A 21,910-nucleotide genomic window follows, 5' to 3' on the forward strand; every position below is an offset into this window, starting at 1 on the left:
GTAATTTTTAAAGTACAGATCTGACCACGTGACTCCCTTATACATTCAACTCTATGTAGCTTCCTTTTGTCTTTCGGATAAAATATAAACCTCTCTAGTTTTTAAAGTTCCACACTGACTGCCTCCAACCTTTCTTTTTTCTTTTTGGACATTACTCTGCCTCCCACATTCTCTGATCCAGCCACACAAGTCTTTTCTTGGTTCCTCACACACAACACTCCATCTTCTGTCTCCAAGCCTCTGCATCGTCCATCCCCTTTGTCTGGGATGCATATTTACCTTCCCTGCACTGATAGAGTTCACATCTTCCTTTAAGACTCTCCTCAGGTACCCTCTTCTTCATAATGCCTTTCTCAATCCCCCCAAATGCTAGGACCTTTCCCCTCTCAAACTACCTTGTGCTTAAGTACTTTTTATATGTTTTTGTTAACTTCTTATTTCTACGGTATATATTTTTATATGTACTTGTCTCCCTCATTTCAATATTACCTCCTTGTGAGTAGAGATCGCATCTTTCTTTGTACCTATAACCCCAGTGCCTAGCACAGTGTCTAATACATAGTGGTGCTTAGTAAATACTTGTTGATTGATTGGGGATGTAAGACTAGAAATCAAGGGGGGCACTGGATTAGTCATAGAGATTTGGGAGTCATCTACATAGAGATAACTGAACCAAAGATAGAGGATGAGTCCAGTAACACGAGCTTACAGAGAAGAGAAAGCTATGCAGGACAGGTTTGGGGAGACAGGTCTGATCACTGTAAGTCATCTCAAGAGATTGGGGCCTGTTGTTCCTACATTGTATCTGGGTTCTATTTCTTAAGCTCTCATAGAGAGGAGGGGTGGACAATTATGGTCTATAAGTCAGTATCAACAGCACGTATGATTGGAAAAGGGTGTATTGAGAATGAGGGACAAGAGAAGGAGGGATACAGTGGGACCCTGAAGATATTGAAAGAACCAGAGTAAGGCTTCATGTATATTGAGTGAATTTTTACCGACGATGGCTCTACCACTTAACATCTCTGTGACCTTGGACAAGTCACTTTCCTCTCTAGGATTCATTTTTCTCCTTTATAAAATGATAACACTGGACTAAAATGACCCCTAAGGTCCCTTTTTACACTTCTATGATCTTAAGACATGGGAAAGAATTGCCCAGGAAAGGCACAGAGAGCTTGCTATCCACAGGGTAGAGAGCGTGCCTGTGCAAGTGAGATCATAGCATGGTCGCATAATTAAAAGATTTAGAGTCAGAAACTTTGGGTTCAAACCCTATCTCTGCCTCTTACTACCTGGGTGACACCGGACACGTGACTTAACCTTTTTAGGCTTCAATTTCCTCATCTGTACGTTGATGGAGTTGGCCTAGATGGTTCTTCAGGTTGCTTCCAGCTCTAAAACCATGATCGGTCAATCTACAAGTGTTTATTAAGTACCTACTATATGCCAAACACTGTCCTAGGTGCTGTGATATAAATAATGAAGCAGCCCCTGCCCTCAAGCAAGGAGCTTACATTCTGCTAGCTCCATCTAAGTAAGCAAAGGAGCAGTGCTAATTCACTTTAGATTTTCTTGACAGTCAACTCCAATAAACTACTTCTTCTAGGAAGGAAAATGTAAATCCTAACAAATTGGGTCTTTATTGGTTAAGATTTTTTGTTTAGCAGAGAGGTAGTGTGTTTTAGTAGATAGAAAGCTGCCCTTAGACCCCGGAAAACCTGAATTTAAATCCTACTGTAGCGGCTTTATTTTTGGCCAGAATTTGATACTTATCTATTTAAAAAATGTTGTATCTCTTAATGAAGGGCAGCTACGATGGATGGAAAGCTAAAGTCAGGAAAATCTGAGTTCAAATCCAGCTTCAGACACTTACTAGCTATGTGACCCTAAGCAAGTCACTTAACCCTGTTTGCCTCAGTTTCCTCATCTGTAAAATGACCTGGAGAAGGAAATGGCAAACCACTCCAGTATCTTTGCCAAGAAAATCCTAAATGGGGACATGAAGGATTGGACAGGACTGAAATGACTGAACAACAGCAATCTCCTAATGAGAAATTACATGGCATTATTGACAGAGAACTAACCCCCACGTCAGGAAGACCTTGGTTTAAGTCCTATGTGACCCCAGGCAAGCCACTGAACCTCTCACGGCTATAAGCAGCTCTCTGAGATTACAAGTTGCAGAAGAGGTGCTGACTTGCATTGGCTGAGGGACTTTCTTCATCTGGGAGTTTTCTATACCAATATAATTACAGGTCTGGTCCCCATTCCTTTGCTCATTCTGGAAGGTGACCCAGCTCTGCTACTAATTAGGTATGGCATTAGACAAGTCATTAAAAATCCTTAATCTTCTCTCTAATTTTTCCTGTATGTATCTTATTTCTATATGGTTGTTTTCATATTGTCTTCCCCATTAGACTGTGAACTCCTTGAAAGCAAGGACTGTCTTTTGCCTTTCTTTGTATCTCCAGAACTTAGCACAGTGCCTTACTTGTAGCAGGTGCTCAATAAATGCTTCTTGACTGACTGACTTTGAGTTCCATTTTTTTTCATCTGTACTTTCTAGGGCTGAATTAGATGTCTTCTCACAAGTTTTTACTGTAGCATGGGAGTCACATGGATTTGATGCCCTATGTCCTTGGCCTTTGGGTTTATCACCTCACTGACTATGGTACCAGATATAGATTCAAGACGATAAAACTCCTTACCCTTTCTGAAATTGTTTGGTTTTTAGACTCCTTAGGTTAGTGTCTGTGGTATCTGATACCTTATCTAGAATAAATAAAAGGAAAAGTTTTCAGGGGGAGGGGGATGAGGAGGCACAGAAAAGAGCTTCTGAGGCCAAAGGGCTGGAACTAGAGTTGGGGAGGTCTGTGTTTGAATCCTGCCTCAATGACCCTGGGCAAGTCATAACTACACACAGCCTCAGTTTCTTCATATAGACCATAGAAAGATAACCATCTTTGTGCCTACAGAGAAAAGGCATCTATAGCAATTCCCCCCCACAGATGTCATAGACTTAAATGAGGTAGTGTAGGTTAAGCACTTTATAGACCTCAAAGTAATATGTAAATGTCAGTTATTATAGTCATTATTCTAATTTTTCTCTACTGAAAGTAGAGAGAAGCTCTTATAGGGAAAGATCATTGGGTTTAGAATCAGAAAAATTGGGTTTGAATCTTGATTTTGTCAATTATTACCCAAGACCAGGCAAGTTACTCAAACCATATGGGCTTCAGTTTCCTTTTCTGTAAAGTGAAAAGATTAGATCAGATGAATTTGAAATTCCAAATCCCACAAGTACTGAACAGAAGACAGAAGAGGTTTGAGGATGATGGGGGTGGGGGTGGGGAGGGGTGAAGCAAAACAAGGGGAAAAAAAGAGTGTCTGGTAGAGAATAGGAAGGGTGTTTGGTCTGGAGTTACTAATTTGCCAGCCAAAACTGATTTTTCTGACATTTAGAAATGGCCTTTTCTAAGATGGAGTAGGAAGCTTGGATTTAATTGCATCCTCATCAACCATCCTATCAAAGCCTGTTATTCCCAGGTTCCAAATTGCCTTCTATTACTCCTAAGTGTAGATGTCTTCTGGCCTCTGCCTCTTTTGTTGTCTACTGTAGCTAAGACCATCCTGGTGGGAGCCTATTAAGGCCAGCAGGATCCTATTGCTTCTGTAGACCTAATAACCTGCATTTATTTTTTCTCCCATATAAAGGCTGAAATTGACTCCTTTTCCCTCCCCCATCACGCTTGTAGGCTTGCAGAATGGGAACCTCATCCCTGGGTCATTGGTGCTAATTGTCTAGTGCACTTTAGAAAAAGTCTGTTTGAATCTGAGCATTTAGAGAGAAAGTGGAGAAATGTCCACATTAGGAAAGAGTAATCGATGTAAAATATTCATGGCTTTTTTCTCTGTTAATTGAAATCAGTAACCTCTCTGCCTGAGAAGGAGACTCCATGAAATTTTGATACAACCTCACCCCCCACCCACCCCCACATAAAGCCATCCCTCTCTCCTACAAAGGAAAGAAAACTAAATAGAGGTGTGTATAGGGGTGTGCCAGTAAATGTTTAACAACCTGTATCTTTTTTAAAAAAAAAAGAGTGCAGGACACACTTTTATATTTAATCTGCATAATAATTTCTCCATCACTTTCTTTAGTCTAGAGCAGACCATCAAGAAAACAATAAATAAAGTCCTGACTTACAGCATTTGATGAACTCTGAGGTACAAATGCTTATACTGAAAATTTAACAATTGGGCTCCAGCACATGACTGGGTTCAAGATCACCAAATTCAAGAATATGAGTGTAAGAAGGACTTCGGCCTAGACCAGAAACACCTCCACAAGCAGAGGCCAAGCAGAACCACGAGAACAGTTTATACAATTGTAAAATTATGAGAAAAACTACTTTGAAGACTTCAGAACCCTGCTCAACATAACGGTAAACCTTACACCCAAAAGACCGAAGATGAAACAAGCTGCTCCCCTACTGACAGAGATGCTGTGAACTTAAAAGGCAAAGAGAGAGAGAGAGAGAGAGAGAGAGAGAGAGAGAGAGAGAGAGAGAGAGAGAGAGAGAGAGACATGTATTTTCAGATAGGGTCAATATGGGAATTTGTTTTTTGGACCATGCTTGATTGTAACAAAAATAATTGAAAAGGCCCTTTTGTTCAATGGCCCTCTTGTTCAATGGCTACCATTAAAAAGAGCTTCCTGGAGAGCATCTCCTACTGGTGGTCATCTAATCTTTTTTTTTAACATTGAAAAAATTTTTTTGAGTTCCAAATTCTCTTCCTCCAAGCCACTCCCCCACATCTTTTTTTTAAAGTTACAACTTGTTTAATGCCAATTACATTGCTTTACGTGAAAAACTTACACTGTTCTCTTAATATATACTCTCTACCTTTTGATGCAATATGTGGGATAAGCCTCCAGCTCTGTGGACTGGCCTGTATAAATTCTGGGGGAAGAAATTCCCCACCTTCCCCCACTTCTTAAGAAGGCAAGTAAATATGGTATCAATTATACACGTAAAATCATGCAAAGAATAAATATGTTTTATATATATATATATATATATGTATATATATATATATAGTCGCATTGCAAAAAAAATAGCAAGAAAAGTAAAGTGAAAAATCTGTATTTCAATTTGTACCTAGAGTTCATCAGTTCTCTCTTTGGAGGTGGATGGCATTTTTCTGGACAGGGAGCCCAGGACCTCCCAAACAGCCCATTCCCCTTGTAGAAGGCTCTCACTGGCATGAAGTTTTTTCTAACACCAAACCTAAATCTGCCTCTCTCCAACTTCTACCCATTGCTCCTTGTTCTGCCCTTGGAAGCCAAGTAGAGCAAGTCGAAAACCTCTTTCATATGACAGCTGTTCGTTGGAAGACAGCTGTCACATCTTTCCTCATCCGCCAAGCTTCAATTCCCCAGGCTGAACGGGCTCCCTTCCTTCACTGATCCTCTGGAGGCATCATGGTGAGGCCCGTCAGAATGCTAGCTGTCTTTCTCTGGATAACCTCCAGCTTATAGATGTCCTTCCTAAAATGTGGTGGCCAGAACTGAACTTGATACCCCAGATGGAGTTTGATCAGGGCAGAGGATAGCACAAATCTCACCTCCTTGTTCCTGGAAGTTCTTTCTCTCAATGCAGCTGGAAGCTAAATTAGCTTCCTGGTCTGCTATCTCGTACTATTGATAAACACTGGACTTACAATCCACTGAAATCGCTAGATATTTTTCAGATGTCATTCCTCCTGTGGTTGACTCATGCCTCCCCATACCATACTGGCAGTGGTGTAAGATTTTAGATTTGTTCTTAGTTGACTTAGCCCAATGTTCTAGCCTGTAGAGATTTTTTGGAATTCCAATGACCTAGTTCATTAGCTATCCTTTTCAACTTCGTGTCATCTGCAAATGTGAAAAGTAAGCTTCATTTGTCTTCGTCTATGTCCTTGGTAATTAGGTTAAACAGTACAAAGCCCAGGACAGATTCCTGGAGCATTCTGCTTGGAGACCTCTTCCCAAATGGGCATCTAGCCATTATTAACTATTCCCTGGACTTCTCAATTTAACCAGTTCCAGGTGTGCCCTGTTAATAGTTTTCACTTACACACATTTTATCTCAGAGGTTGAATAACAACACAGAGGCAGCTAGGTGGTAAAATGCAAAGAGTATGTGACTTGGAGTCAGGAAGACCTGAGCTCAGCTATGCAACCCTGGACAAGTCACTGAACTTTTCTGTGCTTCCGTCTCCTCCATGAAATGGGGAGAATGATAGCATACAGCAATAGAATAACCCTGCCTCATAGGCTTGTTGTGAGGGGAGAAAATGAGCTAACATCTCTAAAGCACTTTGAAAATATTAAAGCTCTATATCCATGCTAGCTGTATTTTTCATCTTCCATCTGTATACATTTTTAGAACCACTTCCACATTTCCCCCTTTCCCCTCACTCAATTTAGCAAAGTTTTGCTCCCCAGACAACTCTACGAGATCCCAAAATACCTGGAAGCATCCTTAAAATGCATTTACTTGAGTATATTCTAAGTTTTTTCAAAATTGATGTAAGTGGAAAGTTAACAGGAAAAGCATTGGCTTTGGAGTCAGAGGCCTCAGGGTCAAACCCTGGCTCTTCCCCTTGCAAGTCACATCCTTCTCTGTCCCTCGTATTCCTCCTCTCTGAAATGAGTGGATTGGACTCTAACACTGTGTGATCCTATAAGGAGACTGTAGCAATGTCTTAGGTTGTTTCAGTAACACTGTACAGCAACATGACATTTATATAGTTAAAGTTTTCAGGGTCCTTTATGTGTATTATACCATGTGGTCTTCCCAACAACCCCATGAGGCAGGTACTCAAGGTATCACAATGCTCATTTTACTTAAATGTCCGAAGGCTCTGGGTTTTTGTCAGCCTTTAGGAAAACCATTCACTAATATGGATTCAAGCTATCTGTGACTTAGTAATAATGGCTAGCATTTAGATATTGATTTAAGGCTTACAGTCACTTAATCAATAGACTTTTATTAAACATCTACTATGTGCCAGGCGCTGTGCTAAGAGCTGGTGATACAAAAAGAGGCAAAAGACTGCCCTTGCCTTCAAGAAGCTTCCAATCTAATGGGGGAGAAAATATGTAAACAAATACATACGAAGCAAGCTATATACAGGATAAATAGGAAATAATTAACAGAGGGAGGGCACTAGAATTAAGAGGGGTTGCTTCTAGTAGGAGATGGGATTTTAGTTAAAGCATTTTACAAATATCTTTTATCCTCACTGGCAGATAGATGCTATTATTCTCCCCATCCTACAGACCAGGATACTGAGGCAGGTTAATGACAGCTGATACATCAGAAGCCGTCCTTGGAACCTGGATCTTCCTGACTCCAAGCCCAGAATTCTATCTACCATCCCACACTGCCCTATTATTGCCATTTTGGTATAAGAGGTAAAGGAGACTCAGAGAATTACCCATGATCCTTCATCAAGTCAGTGGCAACCGTAGGATATGAATTATCTACTTCGCCATACAACAATTAACATTTTCCATTTCTTCATGGTATTGTTTGTTTTATAAAGTTAGAGGTTAAAAGCCTTTTTTCTTTTATATTCTTTTAGAAATCGTTAAGAAATCCAACAAATTAATAAACCATATGTTGTTCTTCCACTTCCTCTCCCTGCTTTATTGGTATGCAGTGTGATACCATGGAAAGAACATTCACTCTGGGGTCAGAGGGCCTTGATTCAAATCCCTCCTTTAACGCTCTCTGCCTATATGACTCATGACTCTGGGCTAGTCACTTAATTTCCTGGGCCTCAGTTTCCTAATCTGTAAAATTAGTGGGCTGGACTGGAGGGCCTCTAAATTCCCTTTTGGTTCTAAATCTATGAACCTATGTGGACTTTTGCCTTCATGTAAATGGGAGTAAGCAATTTCTTACTGTAATCTACTTCTCTAACCAATGAAATAAAAACAAGGCTACATCAGATGATACACGTTTTCCTTTCACTTTCCCAAGAAATCAAAAGAGGTATTAGTGTTTTCAGTGGCGTGGTGCTGCCACTTAGCATTCATAATATCCCTCACTGTTCTCCCCTAAGCATTAATTTCCCTGCCCCCTCCCAAGAGTCAAGCCCTGGTCTGTACATGTAACATTAAAAGGCTTGACAAGTGCTTTCAAAATCATTTAGCAGGCAAGAGAGAGAGACTCTTAGGACTGTGTAATCTCTGGAATTTACATGGCTTTTACAAAAACCTCGCCCCCACCCCATCCTGTATTCCCTACCTGTGTCATCTGTCAGGGAAATGTTGGTAAAGGTGCTGTCCTCCTCCACTTTGCAAGGACTGTCCATCTTGCTTCAGTGTTCAAGACAGTGGATGGAGGAAATGGGAGAAAGGGAGATAGTCACCCCACCCCCCATACTCAGTGTCCGTGTGATTCTACTTGTTAAATCATTAATGAAGGAGTGAAATTAGTAACCTGGTGCTACCTGATCCTCCCTGTAACTGCCACGAGGCCACTGGCCTTAGCACTGAGTCCCAAGAAACTTGTCAAAGTACAGAGTTAAAGAGTTAAAAGCAGAAACCAGAGGGGCACTGAACAGACTCGAGTCTATGGCAGGAGGGCTGCATTCCAAAGACTGCTTCTTTAATTAATCAGTAATCATGTGAATGTCTGCTATGTGCCAGGCGTTGGGGCATCAAAGACAAACAAATGAATGTGTTAGGTGTTGAAGTACAAATATGTGAAGGGATGAAGTGGAACGGTCCCTACCTTCAAGCGAGGTGTATATGCAGAATAAATTTCCTTAAAAATACAAGGCAATTTGGGGAGGAAGAAACTCTCAGCTGGGCAGGAAGATGGGATTAGATTTATAGGTGAAGGAAGTTACAGTGTATGTATGTGTGTGTGTATATATGTGTATTTACACATGGACACATATATACACATACCTATGTGTTCGTATGTATATATCCTATGCTTATATATGTGCATATGCTACACATGTTCATGTGCACATATACCATATATTTATATTTGCATACTACATATGTTTATAACACCACACATGTTTGTGTGTATATACATGTTTATATATGTATATGCTACATATATTGTGTGTTTCTTATGTGTACATGCATGTGTATATATGTATATGCATGTCCATACATACATATATGTATACTATCACTTCCTTCAGGACTGAGTTCAAGCTGTACCACTCAACATGAAGCTTTACCTAAGCCCCTTTCCCTGCCCAGTTGCTAATTCTTTCCCTCCTAAAACTGCCTTATATATGTATATATACACATATGTGCATACATACAGACATATGTAGGTTGTGTGTATGCATACATACCTAATGGCAGAGAGGAAGAGGGAGTATATTTTAGACATAGGAAAAAGCCAGTGCAAAGGCAAGATGGGGGATAAAACTTTGTGTCTAAGGGGCATCAAGACAGTGTGTCTGGACTCTATAGTGTGGGAAGGGAATTAATAAAAAATGAGCCTGGAAAGGTAGATCAGAGCCAGTTTGTGAAGGGGTTTGAAAACCAAACAGAGCTTATGGTTTATCCTAGAGGCACCAGGGAACCACTAGAGCTTATGTTATTTTATTTTTTAGCTTTTATTTAGTATTTTATTTTTCCCCAGTTACATGTAAAAATAATTTTTTATCATTTGTTTTTAAAACTTTGAGTTCCAAATTCTCCTCCTTCCTCCCTCTCCACCCCTCATGGAGAAGGCAAACAATTCAATATAGGTTATACATGTGTAGTCATGCAAAACACTTCCATAATAGTCATGTTGTGAAAGAAAACATAGACAAAAGAAAAAGCCTCAAGAAAAAGAAAGTTAAAAAAAAGTATGCTTCAGTCTGTACTCAGACACCATCAGCTCTTTCTCTGGGTATAGATAGCATTTTTCATCGTAAATCCTTTAGAGATGCCTTGGATCATTGTATTGCTGAGAATACCTAAGTCACTCACAGCTGATCGTCAGGTAATATTGCTGTGACTTTGTACAAGTACATTTCACTTTGCATCGGCCCGTGCAAGTCTTTCTAGGTTTTTCTGAGAGCGTCCTGCTCATCATTTCTTATAGTACAATACTATTCCATCATAATCACAAACCACAATTTGTTCAGCCATTCCGCAATTGATGGGCTTCCCTCGACTTCTGATTCTCTACCCCCAGAAAAGAGCTGCCGTCAATGTTTTTATACATACTTCCTTTTCCCTTTTGTTTTTTATCTCTTTTGGGATACAGACCCAACTTCTAGAGAGTCAGACCTGTGATGAAGGAAAATCACTTTATTAGCTGTATGGAAAACACACTGGAGTGGGGAGAGACTTGAGGCAGGGGAACCAATGAGAATCTCCTTGCAATAACCTAGGTAATGAGGGCCTGAGCTACGATGGTGGCTATGTGAATGGAGAGCAGGGGTGGGGGAAGGGGACAGAAGTGGTAGATGTTATCAGAGTAGAAAAATAAGATTTGACAGTTGATTGAGACTCTATGAAATGAAGAAGAGTGAGGGGATGAAGAGAACACTGAGGATGTAAATTGGGGAACTGGAAGGATGGTGGTACCTGGATAGAATCTGCTAAGTTTGTGTCAAGTAGGCTGTCTCTTTAAAGTCTTTTTTTAAATAAGGAGCAGTTAATGATGGAAATGACAGAAAAGTGTTTGGTGTAAATGAGATTTATATTTATTGTCAACGGATACAAGATATTGCCACTTTTATGGATGAACATTTTGGTGCCTAAAACATGTAGAAAAAGGACTTTGTTTTAATATAAACTGCTAAAATATGTAAATTAAAAAGCAAAGCTTTCAGAGGGAGTTTGGATAGTTTTGGAGAGAAAATGATCTGTAGAATAGATGTGAGGGCTTGGAAATTGTTGTCAGTGATGAGGAGTGATGCCTCATTTGTGTGGGAACCGTTAATGTTCTAAAGAGGCAGTCAAAAAGCTCTTATTTACTGCAGAATAGAGAAACGTGAGGGCAAAAAACACAGTTTCAAGAACATCAGAGATCCTTGTTGGAGACTTCAGAACTAATGATGGATACCTCTCTAATTTGTACACACATATTTACGATGAAACAGGATGAACTAAAAGAAGAGAAATTATATAAACAGGTGGAGCCTGAGATATGATTTTAAAAGGACTTGATAGGAGAAATTTGGGGAGTTGTGACTTCACTGAGAATCAGGAGGCTCTCACTTAAGCCACTGAGAAGAGTACAAAAAGGGCACCACAGGAGAGGAAAAAGGATCCTAAGGAGAGTTGAAAAAAACAGCAGAGGGGTTAAAATATTACTCAACTGGAGCGGGGACAATTAGAAGCAGTCATTTGAGAGAAGGCTTCAGCTCAGTGATTCCTGATTGGTCAGGTCATTGAGGCGGGAGTTCCAGTGAACTATTGCTCTTTAGTGCCACCTAGAGTTGGAGAAAGGTGAAGCAACAGGTAAAGACCTGTTGCTCTCTGCTGCCACCTCTGACTTGAGAAAGAAAAACAGAAGGGATTTTTTGCGATTTATGTGGCATCCTGATGAGCTGGCTTCAGGAGTGATCCTGAACTGAGCAGTGCCTGATTGGACCCGGCAGCATCCGGGTGAGAATGACTGGTTGGGTTCAGCTGTATTGTCCAGAGAAAGCTATTTTGATGAGCATGGCTGTTCTCTGGCTTAAAGAGAACTGCTTTTCAGATAAGAGCTAACACTTTCTAAATGCCCTTTAAGGATGATGTTAATTGAAAGAATTTACACAGGCTATATTCAACACTATTATGATCTATGTACTAGAGAGGACTGCTGCACTTTCATTTCTCCCTCCCGGCACTGACATTGTTCCCGGTACATGTGCGTCTGGTAGTAGAACCAATGAGATGAGAAGCCATAGTCTTCTTCTAGTGTTCTACATACTTTTCTATTTTCTTTAAAAACTCCCATGTTGACTCTGAGGTTCCCCTCACATCTATCGGAAAGACAAAGACAACAAAAAAGGAAAGTGGCAAATGTTGGAGGGGCTGTGGGAAAATAGGCGCATTGATACACTTTTGATGGCACTGTGAATTGGTACAATCATTCTGGAAAGCAGTTTGGAACTATGCCCCAAATGTTACTAAACCATGCATACACTTTGACCCAGGAAATCATGACTAGGCCTATACCCTAAAGAGATCCAAGAAAGAGTAAAAGGTCCTATACACACAAAAATATTAATAGTTGCTCTTTTTTTGTGGCAAACAAACCTAAGGTTGTGCCCATCAGTTGGAGGAATGGTTGAATAAATTATGATTTATGAATATAATGGAATAGTATTGTGTTGTAAGAAATGTTGTTGGGGATGGTTTATACAACTCTATGAAGACTTGCATAAATCAAGGCAAAATGAAATAAACAGAACTAGGAGAACAATTCGTACAATGATATAAAAATAAACAATTTTTGAATCTCTTAAGAATTCTGATCAATGCAATATAGTCAACCATGGTTCCAAAGGATCAACGATGAAGAATATTACCCCTGTCCCGAGGACTGATGACAAAGAATATTATCCCTCTCCTGACAAACAGGAAATGCATCAAATACACAGAAGGGGACACATTTCTGCAAGAATCTATTTTGTACAACTATGCCTATTTTTATATGAGTTTTAGTCAATAAACACTTATTAAGTGCCTATTATATACCAGGCACTGTGCTAAGCACTGGGGATATAAAAAGAGGTAAAAGATAATCCCTGCTCACAATCTAATGAGGATTTTGTTTTGCTTTTCTTTTCACTGTGTGTGAGGATGGTGAGAGAGAAAATAAATGCTTGCTAATTGGGAAAAAAATTGAATATAGCAAAAAGTAAAAACAAAACCACAACTGACTCCCATGCCGAGTGAGACAACATGCTACATGTTCCATCTCCCAGGTACATGCCCAACTGGGACCTTTTCCCAAATCTTTGAGCCCCAAAGAATTGTGGGAGATATGGCTCAGAAAACAACTACCACCAACATCTGGGCCTATCCAAAGGTACTCCTTTTAGAAGATTTTAAATGGAAGAGAGTGGGAAGGGGGAGGGTCTAGTCTATGATTACACTGCATATTAGCTCACATGCTAACTTTTAAAAGCACATCCCCAGCATTGTCTGCAGAGGAATCTCCAGGTGTACTGGCTTCACTTTGTTCATCCATCCATTGAAATACAACAATAGGTGAAAAATAAATCAAGTGATGCTGGCCTCTGTTCACATAAAAAGAGAGGGTGAGAGGCAGCGCCAGGAGCCTGGAGGCCTGGTATTTGAGCTGAAACCCATTAGAACAGGAAGATCGTAACTGTGTCAGGCCGTCTTTACTCACTTAATTTTTAAAACATCAGTATCATTTATTTTACAGGAAATGCATGGGGAAATGTGATCTTCAAACTCACTTCTTGTCTTTGTCAGTGCAGGTTGAAGAAATCTCTATTGGCAGGAGGATCAAGATCTGGAATTTAGAAATCATGCTAAAAGGGCCCCTTTCTGTGTCGGAATCGCGTTTCCAAATCTACTTGCCGTGAATGAGACACAAAAAAAGGATCCCTCGTTTTGGGTCAGTTTTGTTTCCCTGACCAAATAAGTAATTCTGTTATTAGACTTGTACATTTTGAGCTGCATTTTCTTTTCAGCTCTCTTAGATTAAAGGGTGTTTTTAGTTTCTGTTTTCCCTTTTTCACAAAGTTAGGTCATTGAATAAGGAAATCTGATCAATTGTCTAATATTTGAATCATGACAACTATGAGTCTAGCTAGGGATCCATTGGGTCTCTTCAAGAGTCTGACTTTTGAAGACCCTTGGGTATAGTGTGTGCCTTTTGATGGTACAAAACTCCAGAGAAAGACTCCTTGCAACTGGGTGGGGTAGAGAGAGGAATAGATATGAATATGGATATATATGATATAGCCATATGATTGTGTGTATATATATATGTATGCATAATACACACACAGATATACACAGAAAGAGTACTTTTTATAATGCATATATTTATATTATTTTGGGGTTTTGACTACTAAATCTTTATTCTTTAACTAGAATGGATGAAATCATAGGCTGAGACAAAAAAAAAGCCAAGTGTATATATAACTGTATTTCACTTAGAGAAAATGATGGGTCCAGAATATTGCACAAGCTGTCTTCTGTGGTGGCTGTGTTGGCTTGTCTCGTTTCAATGGTTTTTCTTTGTTGTAAGGAAAGGCTATTTGGGTGGGTGGGAGGGAGTGTTGAGGGGTTGGTTTATCTGCAAATGATAATGATGTAAAAACAAAATGCAACAATTAAACATCACTTTTAAAAAGAAAGAAAAGTACCCAAAACAAACATTTAAAAAAGTTTTTCAGTCTGCTACACTTCAGAAACAGTGGAGTGGAGTGGGTCGAGAGTTGGCATTAGAGACAGAAAGATATGGCTTCTGGTCTTGTCTCTGACACATTACCACCTCATAACTCTCCAAGATGAGAAATTGCAGAGAAGGCACCAGCCTGCATTGGCAGCCAGGGTTTCCTCATGCAGGAATTCCTTATAACAACTTAACCACAGGTCCAGTGTCTAACCCTTTTCCTTATACTGAGCCAAATTCTGTCTCTATGTAATATCCACACTGGTTGTTCTGGCTCTACCTTCTAGAGCTTTGTGGGATAATCTAATAATGGCCCTTCTACTAAGTGCTGTCACTGTCCTAAGACTTTTGGGACACCCCCTATCCTCTCTATGTCATCCCCAAGTGTAACAGCCCTGGTTCCATCAGCTGTTCTTTGTATAACATATTCTCCTCAGTGTTCTGGTTTTCCCACTCTGGACATTCTGGAATTTGTCAATGCTACTCTAAAAGTGTTTCATTCAAGAGTGAAGTGAACCAAACGATATATTCCCGAGGGGACTATAAAGTCTTCTAAAAAAGATTATTCCTAGAATTTTCAAGAGAGGCAGAATGATGGAGTTAACCAAGTGCTGGGCCTGGAGTCAGGAGGACTTGGGTTCAAATCCTCTCTGATATTAGTTTCATGATTATGGCCAAGTGACTTAACTCCTCTGAGTCTTTGCCAACTATCTATGACTTAACAACCAAGTCATAGATGGGTTGTTACTTGCCTGGTAGAGGGAGTTCCAATACCAACAAAATCACAGACCCTTGGTATATTGATGTACCACTTTTCAAAAAACCTCAGCTCATTTTAGGTTTTAGTTTTTCTGACCCTGTTCTTACAGGTCACTAACTCTCTTTTGTATTTATAGTTGTGTACATGGCCCTTCTTCGATCTTTTTTGGAAATTTCATTTTAAAATCTGAGCTCATCACCATGCTGTTGTAATTCAAAAGTATTTTATTTTAATCGAGTTTATCACTTCCTGTAGTAGAGCTTTCTAACCTTGACCTTGTCTCAGTTGAATTAAAGGAAGGAGATTTTTGTCCAGAAAGCCAGGAAGTCTCTTTAAGGATCAGATTTAGGCAGTAGTGGGAGAGAGAACAGAAGTCAATACCTGGGGAGGTAACTAGGGCATTTGGCCCTGGAAGCTCTCCTGGGGGTGGTTGCCTTTTCATTGTCTCTCCCTTTTCTTCGTCAAAAAGTCATCTGTCTATTTATTGTCCAGATTTCATTTTTGAGAGTTTCTAGCCAAGCTTCTACATCATGTGATGGAGAGTGAGAGCTAGCAGCGGTGCTTGGGTGGAATTGGGGCAGAGAAGGAAAATCCAAGGAGACAGCTAAAACACCAAGTCTGTGGACCAGGGCCTGCACTTACAGTGGGGCCAGTCAACTGTCCCACTCTCCAGGAACTGATCCTTTAAGCATGATCCAGTCCAGGTCAGATCTTTGCTAATGAAGCTTTGTTGTCGATGGGAGACATAGCAGAGTAAATGGGAAGCCAGAAATGCTCAATCCATGGGAGAAGGGAGCAGAGAGCAAGGACAAATAAGGTTGGATTTGAGAGAAGGGTTTGACAGAGTGCTAAAACAGACACATAACTAGCTATTGTCCTGGAAAAGGCTTCACAAAGTCTACTTGGGGCAGGGGGAATGAAATGTGCTCTTGAATCAAATTTTAAAAGATAAATTCAGTTAGGTTGGAGAGAGATCTTGGCATAGGGATAGGTAGGAGGAAAATGGCGCTCCCAAGATGCTGGCTCCAATGGGTAGAGAGACCTTGGGACATCCCCACAAGGCTGTTGCAGGAGAACAATGGGGTGGGGGGTGGAGAGCAAAGTCAGGCTTCTATGGAAGTCCTATCAGTCCCCTCTAAAGCTCAATATTCTGGGAACAAAATCCCAATAACCTGCACTGAAGTCTGTTGACCACACCTAACTCTACAGGGTGTCCCTAAAGTCTAGACACACAGGAAAAAAAATGCATATTTTGAAATATTTGGAATATTAGCAGACTGTAGCCCCTTGACTTCTTTTTCTGGGGGCATGCTAAAGGAGAAGGTATACTCAATGAAAATCACAGATGCAACACACTCAATTGAACACATAAAGAGTGAATGTGCTAAAATTGACAGCAATGTGGAGTTGTTGGGTGGAGTTCACATGAATGTTGCAAAGCGCATCAACCTTTGCAACACAAATGATGGAAATCATATTGAAGATGTTATTTGTTAATATTCCAATTAAATAAAATGTTGTTGAAAATTTCATTCATTTCATTTCTTGAAAATATGCATTTTTCTTATGTGTCCAGACTTTAGGAACACACTGTATCTTGTTTTTTATTATGAATTTACTAAACATCAACAAACATGATTATTTCAATAAAAAAGAACAGAAAGGAGGATTATATATGAAACTGTGAACTTTTTTTTAAAGGCACATATACAATTTAACATAGTAACAAAATTGCCCTAATTGAGTCCCTTTCAAACTTCCTTCTGCCCCCTTTTTTGTATTTTTTAAAATGTTTCATTCATACTTTATATTCTTTGTTCTTTTTGAAATGAGACTTTACTTTTTTTTTTCACCTAGGAGATGGCAAATAAAGAGAAAAACTGGAAGCACCAAATTTTTGCCAAGGACAAGGAAGCACCAAGTACTTACCACTCATAGCCAGAAAATCAGACTCGTTTCCTGTAACTATAACTAACCTTAAATGGTGCCATGGAGAGGGCTTGGGATTTGTAATTGGTACAACTGATTTCAAATCCTGGCTTTTCTGCTACTACCTTCCTGACCTCGAACAAGAGACAATTTCTATGGGCCACAATTTCCTGATTCCAAAACAAAGCAGTGGAGTGATCTCCAAGACTGCTTCCAGCTCAAAAATTTGACGAGCCAATGATGCCAGGCCACTCCAGTGACCAAGGCATGCTTCAGTAGTAACTGGAGCCCAGACACACAATGAGAGAGCAGAGCCTTCCTCTGCAAATCAGACAGTCCACAGAGCCAAGTAAGAGAGCAGCTTTGGGTTTTCAGCAAACACGTCTCCATCAAGCAGCAGAAGCAGCATTGGGATAAATATAGGAAGGTGACGCATGAACTGTGTGCGTGTGTGGGAGGGGGCAAAGAGACCGGGTGTGCTTCTAGGGATGGAAGTCACCAAGATGCACTTAGTCTCTAGGAAGCAATCTTGAGACTTGCAGATTCTGAGCAGAATCTGTCATTGTGAGAGAATCCTCTGGAGGAGGGTGAGATGGAGATTGGAGCACAGTCATGTCCTCAGATCCTGTGGGTATGACGGAATGAGGTCATCCTCTGGTTAGCCCCCTAGATTATATATAGCTTGGTTCACTGCAGTCCTGAATGAAACACCAGAAAAGAGCCACATGGCTAGCATTGCATCATCTCAACAATATTTAGAGGTCTGAGAGAGAACAGTAAGGAAAATAGAGTAGGGGCTGATTGATTTTTGAAAACCAAACAGTGCTTTGGAGGTCTTTGGGATAAAGGCCAACTTTGGCTTGGCTAATTTTTAATTACCAGCTCAATTATCAGCCTAGTTTAACATCAGGCTTGTTTTGTCAAGCTTTGTTTAAAAGGAAATTGATGTGATGACATTAAGTGGATGAATTCCACCCACTTTTGAAATAAAATGATTAATCAGTCAATTAATAAGGATTTATTAAGTTCCTGCTCCATTCCAGGCACTGATATGCCTCGGGGACTCAAAGGTAAAAAGTGAGGTAAGCCCTCAAGGGGCTTACAGTCTAGCTGGGAGTGGGAGGAGCAGCTCTGCTTTGTGTAGGTGTGCCTCGTTGCATTCTAACCCTGAGCCTGAATCATTGGACTGGCCAGGCCAGGCCTGGCCCAGAGTACTGAGAGACATGTACATTTCAGGGCTTTGGCAGCTGGAGTCCTGACTAGGGCTTTGCTTCAGGGCACTGAATTTAGCAGGCACTGACAGCAGTTTTGTAGCTAGCACCAAACAGCTAAGAACCTAATTACAAGAATTTGGTAAATGAGAAATTAAGCAGGCAGATGGCAGGCTGGAGTCTCCTTCCCGGGTACAATTTGTAATGTTAGCCTGCAGGTACCAAAAAAAAAAATACCTAGTAAAGTCTCTAATGTCTAGGGGCATTTCTGGAGCCAACAGTAGGATTCAATTCTTTATTCCTTCCCCAGTTCCCCGCTCCTGGGACCCCATGTACCAATCACAGCCATCACTTAAACCCTACAGAGGAGCAGCTTTGGTGGGGATATGTGTGGATGCTGGGGGTGGTGAGAGGGAAAAAGAATGCCAGAAGGTGAGGATGGCACCCTTAATAGAAACTTTGGCTCTTTTCCTGTTTTGCCCAAGAATCACCCTCCCTTGGTAGCTGTGTGACCCTGGGCAAGTCACTTAACCTCTGTCAGCCTCACTTTCCTAAACTGTAATATGGGGATAACAGCACCTATCTTCCAGGATTGTTTGAGGATCAAGCGAGATATTTGCAAAGTGCTTAGCATATTTGTGGCACATAGTAGGTACTTAATAAGTGCTCATCCCCTCTGCTCCCCTTCCCTTCCCCCACTTGTGGAGATATTTCTCACCTGGTGGGGTTTCCAACAATTCTTGGGTCCTGTTACACCCCACTGCCATGCTATGCAGTCATAACTACCAACTTTTATTCAAATGTCAAACAATGTAAACCATATGTAACAAGTCCTAAAATCAATGCCGGGAAATTCAGTGGGGCAAGCTGAGATGTGGGGGCAGGGAAGATCCGAGACCCTGGAGCACAGCAGCACCCAACCTGGGAGGACTCACCTGAAGGGCAGCCATCAGTAGAAAGAGGCATTCTTCCATATGGCAGCTCAGGTGAGAAGAGACACTTTCTAGGAAGAGCATTGGTTTGGGGATTCAGAGGCCCTGGGTTCAAATCCATTTCCGTCACTTAATACTTTGGGTAAGTCATACTTGTCTGGGTTTCAGCTTCTTCACCTGTAAAATCAGGGGGGTGAGACTGCATGGCTCCCAAGGTCCTTTCCAACACTTAATCTCTGATCGGGTGAGTTTTATGCCATTATTCTTATTCATTACGAGCTGAGCTCAGTTTTTTTCACTCTGCTGAAAGACCCCAAATAATATCAGTGCTCCTGGGGAGAGCCTTGATTGCCCCACCCTGGTTACAGCCCTGGAGCTGTATTTGTTTATTGACCTGTGATTTCAAACCTGCCTGCTTGCATAGAGCCTGAGAGAGGTGGCCAGACTCAGCTGCCTGGTGGCTGCTGGGCACAGCTGGCTCGCTGCCCTCTCTACCTCCTTGCCTGCCTGCCTGTGGGGGCCTTCTTTCCTTTCCTGTCTTCTCAAAGCTCACCTGTTCTCCACTAGGAAGTACTTTCTACTTAACTCCTACCTCAGACCTCCTCGTTAGCGTGACTCATCCACATGGTCCAAGGATATCTGACCTGCTCCCTAATGCTCTGTAAGTGCAGAGACCATAAGGCTTAATGGAAAGAACGCTGGACTTTGACTTTAACTTCTCGCTCTCACTAGCTGAATAAAAGGTGTCTGGGCCTGGAGTCAGGAAGACCTGAGTTCAAATTTGAACTCCAACACCTACTAGCTGTGTGGCCCTGGGCAAGTCACTTAACCTCTGCCTGGCTGTAAAATAGGGATAATAACAGCACCTACCTCCTAGGGTTCTTTTTTTCCTTTTTGTGGGAATCAAATGTGACAATCTTTGTACAGTGCCTAGTACAGTGCCCGGCACATTGTCGTTTTTCAGTTGTGTCTGACTCTTCTTGACCCCATTCGGGTTTTCTTGGGAGAGACACTGGACTGGTTTGCCATTTCCTTCACCAACTAATTTTACAGATGAGGAAACTGAGGCAAACAGGGTTACGTGATTTGCTCAGAGTCACAGTCTGAGGCCGGATTTGAATTCAGCAGGATGAATCTCCCTGACTCCAGGCTCTGGACTCCATCTACTGCATCTCCGGCTGCCCTGGCATATTATAGGTACTTAATAAAGGCTTATTTTCTTCCTTCCTAGCAAGTTACTTGAATTGTCTGGGACTTAGTTTGTCCCTCTGTAAGATGGGGGTAAAAATACTCACATGTCACATCAAGGCTATCATAAACTTTGCAAATGATAAAAACCTAGATAAATATGATTTTTAAAATGTTTTCTTGAATGGAAGCAATGCAGTATAAGTGAGTAAAGTACTGGTCCTGGAATCAGGATGATTTGGGTTCCATTTTGTTTTTCAATCAATGCCAGGAAATTCAGTGGGGCAAGCTGGGACATGGTGGGGGCAGCGAAGATCTGAGACCCTGGAGCACAGCAGGACCCAACCTGGGTTCCATTCCTGGCCCTGACGCTTACTCAAGCCAGTTTCTAGGATTTCACTACTAAGTCACATGAGTTGCAATCTCTGTTAGGGAAGACAGTTTCCACAAGGGGAATTCCCCATCCTGACCAAGTCACAGATCTGTAACATCGATGTTTCTCTGTCAGCGTGTTCACTTTGTTTTTCCCCTCAAACCAGTTTAATTTTTTTCGAGGGGGGAAAGCAGGGCAATTGGGGTTAAGTGACTTGCCCAAGGTCACACAGCTAGGAAGTGTCAAGTGTCTGAGGCTGGATTTGAACTGACGTCCTTCTGACTCCAGGGCCGGTGCTCTATTCACTGCCCCACCTAGCTGCCCCGCAAGCTGGTTTAATTTTTAAACAGAAATACAGGATCTTAGTACCATAGATTTAGAACTAGAAAGAACCTTAGAGGTCATTAATTCCACACTCTCGTTTTACAAATGAGAAATCTGAGGACCTCCCCAAACAGCTGCTATGAATTTGCTATGGGCTTCTTTGCATATATTTGAATTTTTTTTTCTGCCTCTGACCTCTTTAGTGTACATGTTTGGTACTGGGATTACTGAGTAGAAATTGTAGTCGTTGGTTTATTTGTTTTACATAATTTTAAGTTGATATCCAGAATGCTTAGATCAGTTCAGGTCCACCAACAGTGTAGTAGTATGTCAGTCTAGCCACAGCCTCTCCTACCCTATTGTCTCTTTAGCAGCACATCCCTGACAGTAGTCAGCTGGAGGGTGTGAGATCTGCTCAACCATTTTTTTTTCTCCTCACTTATCCCTGGGCCTTTTGTGTTTAAACTGAAGCGGCAATATCATTTGTTTTCAGGAGGTACCAAACTCCTAAAGGGAATTCTTGCTGACGGCATCTGTGGTGGAGACAAGCTCATGCCTGGAGAGAGAAATTATTTATAGTGAATGATGCCTTAATGGACCGAGGGATCAATAATGCTTATAATAATCCAGTGGTGGACGAACCACTGACGGCCGCGAATACGTGTGTACCTCCCTTGGAGAAAACAAAGCCCACTGGGCAGAAAGGGGTACTGATCACATGATCCTCAAAGAGGTTTTGGATGGAGAGGGAATGAAACAGAGGAGACATACAGGCTTTGTCATCCATTATCTGCATG

This window comes from Trichosurus vulpecula, chromosome 6, assembly GCF_011100635.1.
Source record: "Trichosurus vulpecula isolate mTriVul1 chromosome 6, mTriVul1.pri, whole genome shotgun sequence".
In the NCBI taxonomy this organism is placed as follows: Eukaryota; Metazoa; Chordata; class Mammalia; order Diprotodontia; family Phalangeridae; genus Trichosurus; species Trichosurus vulpecula.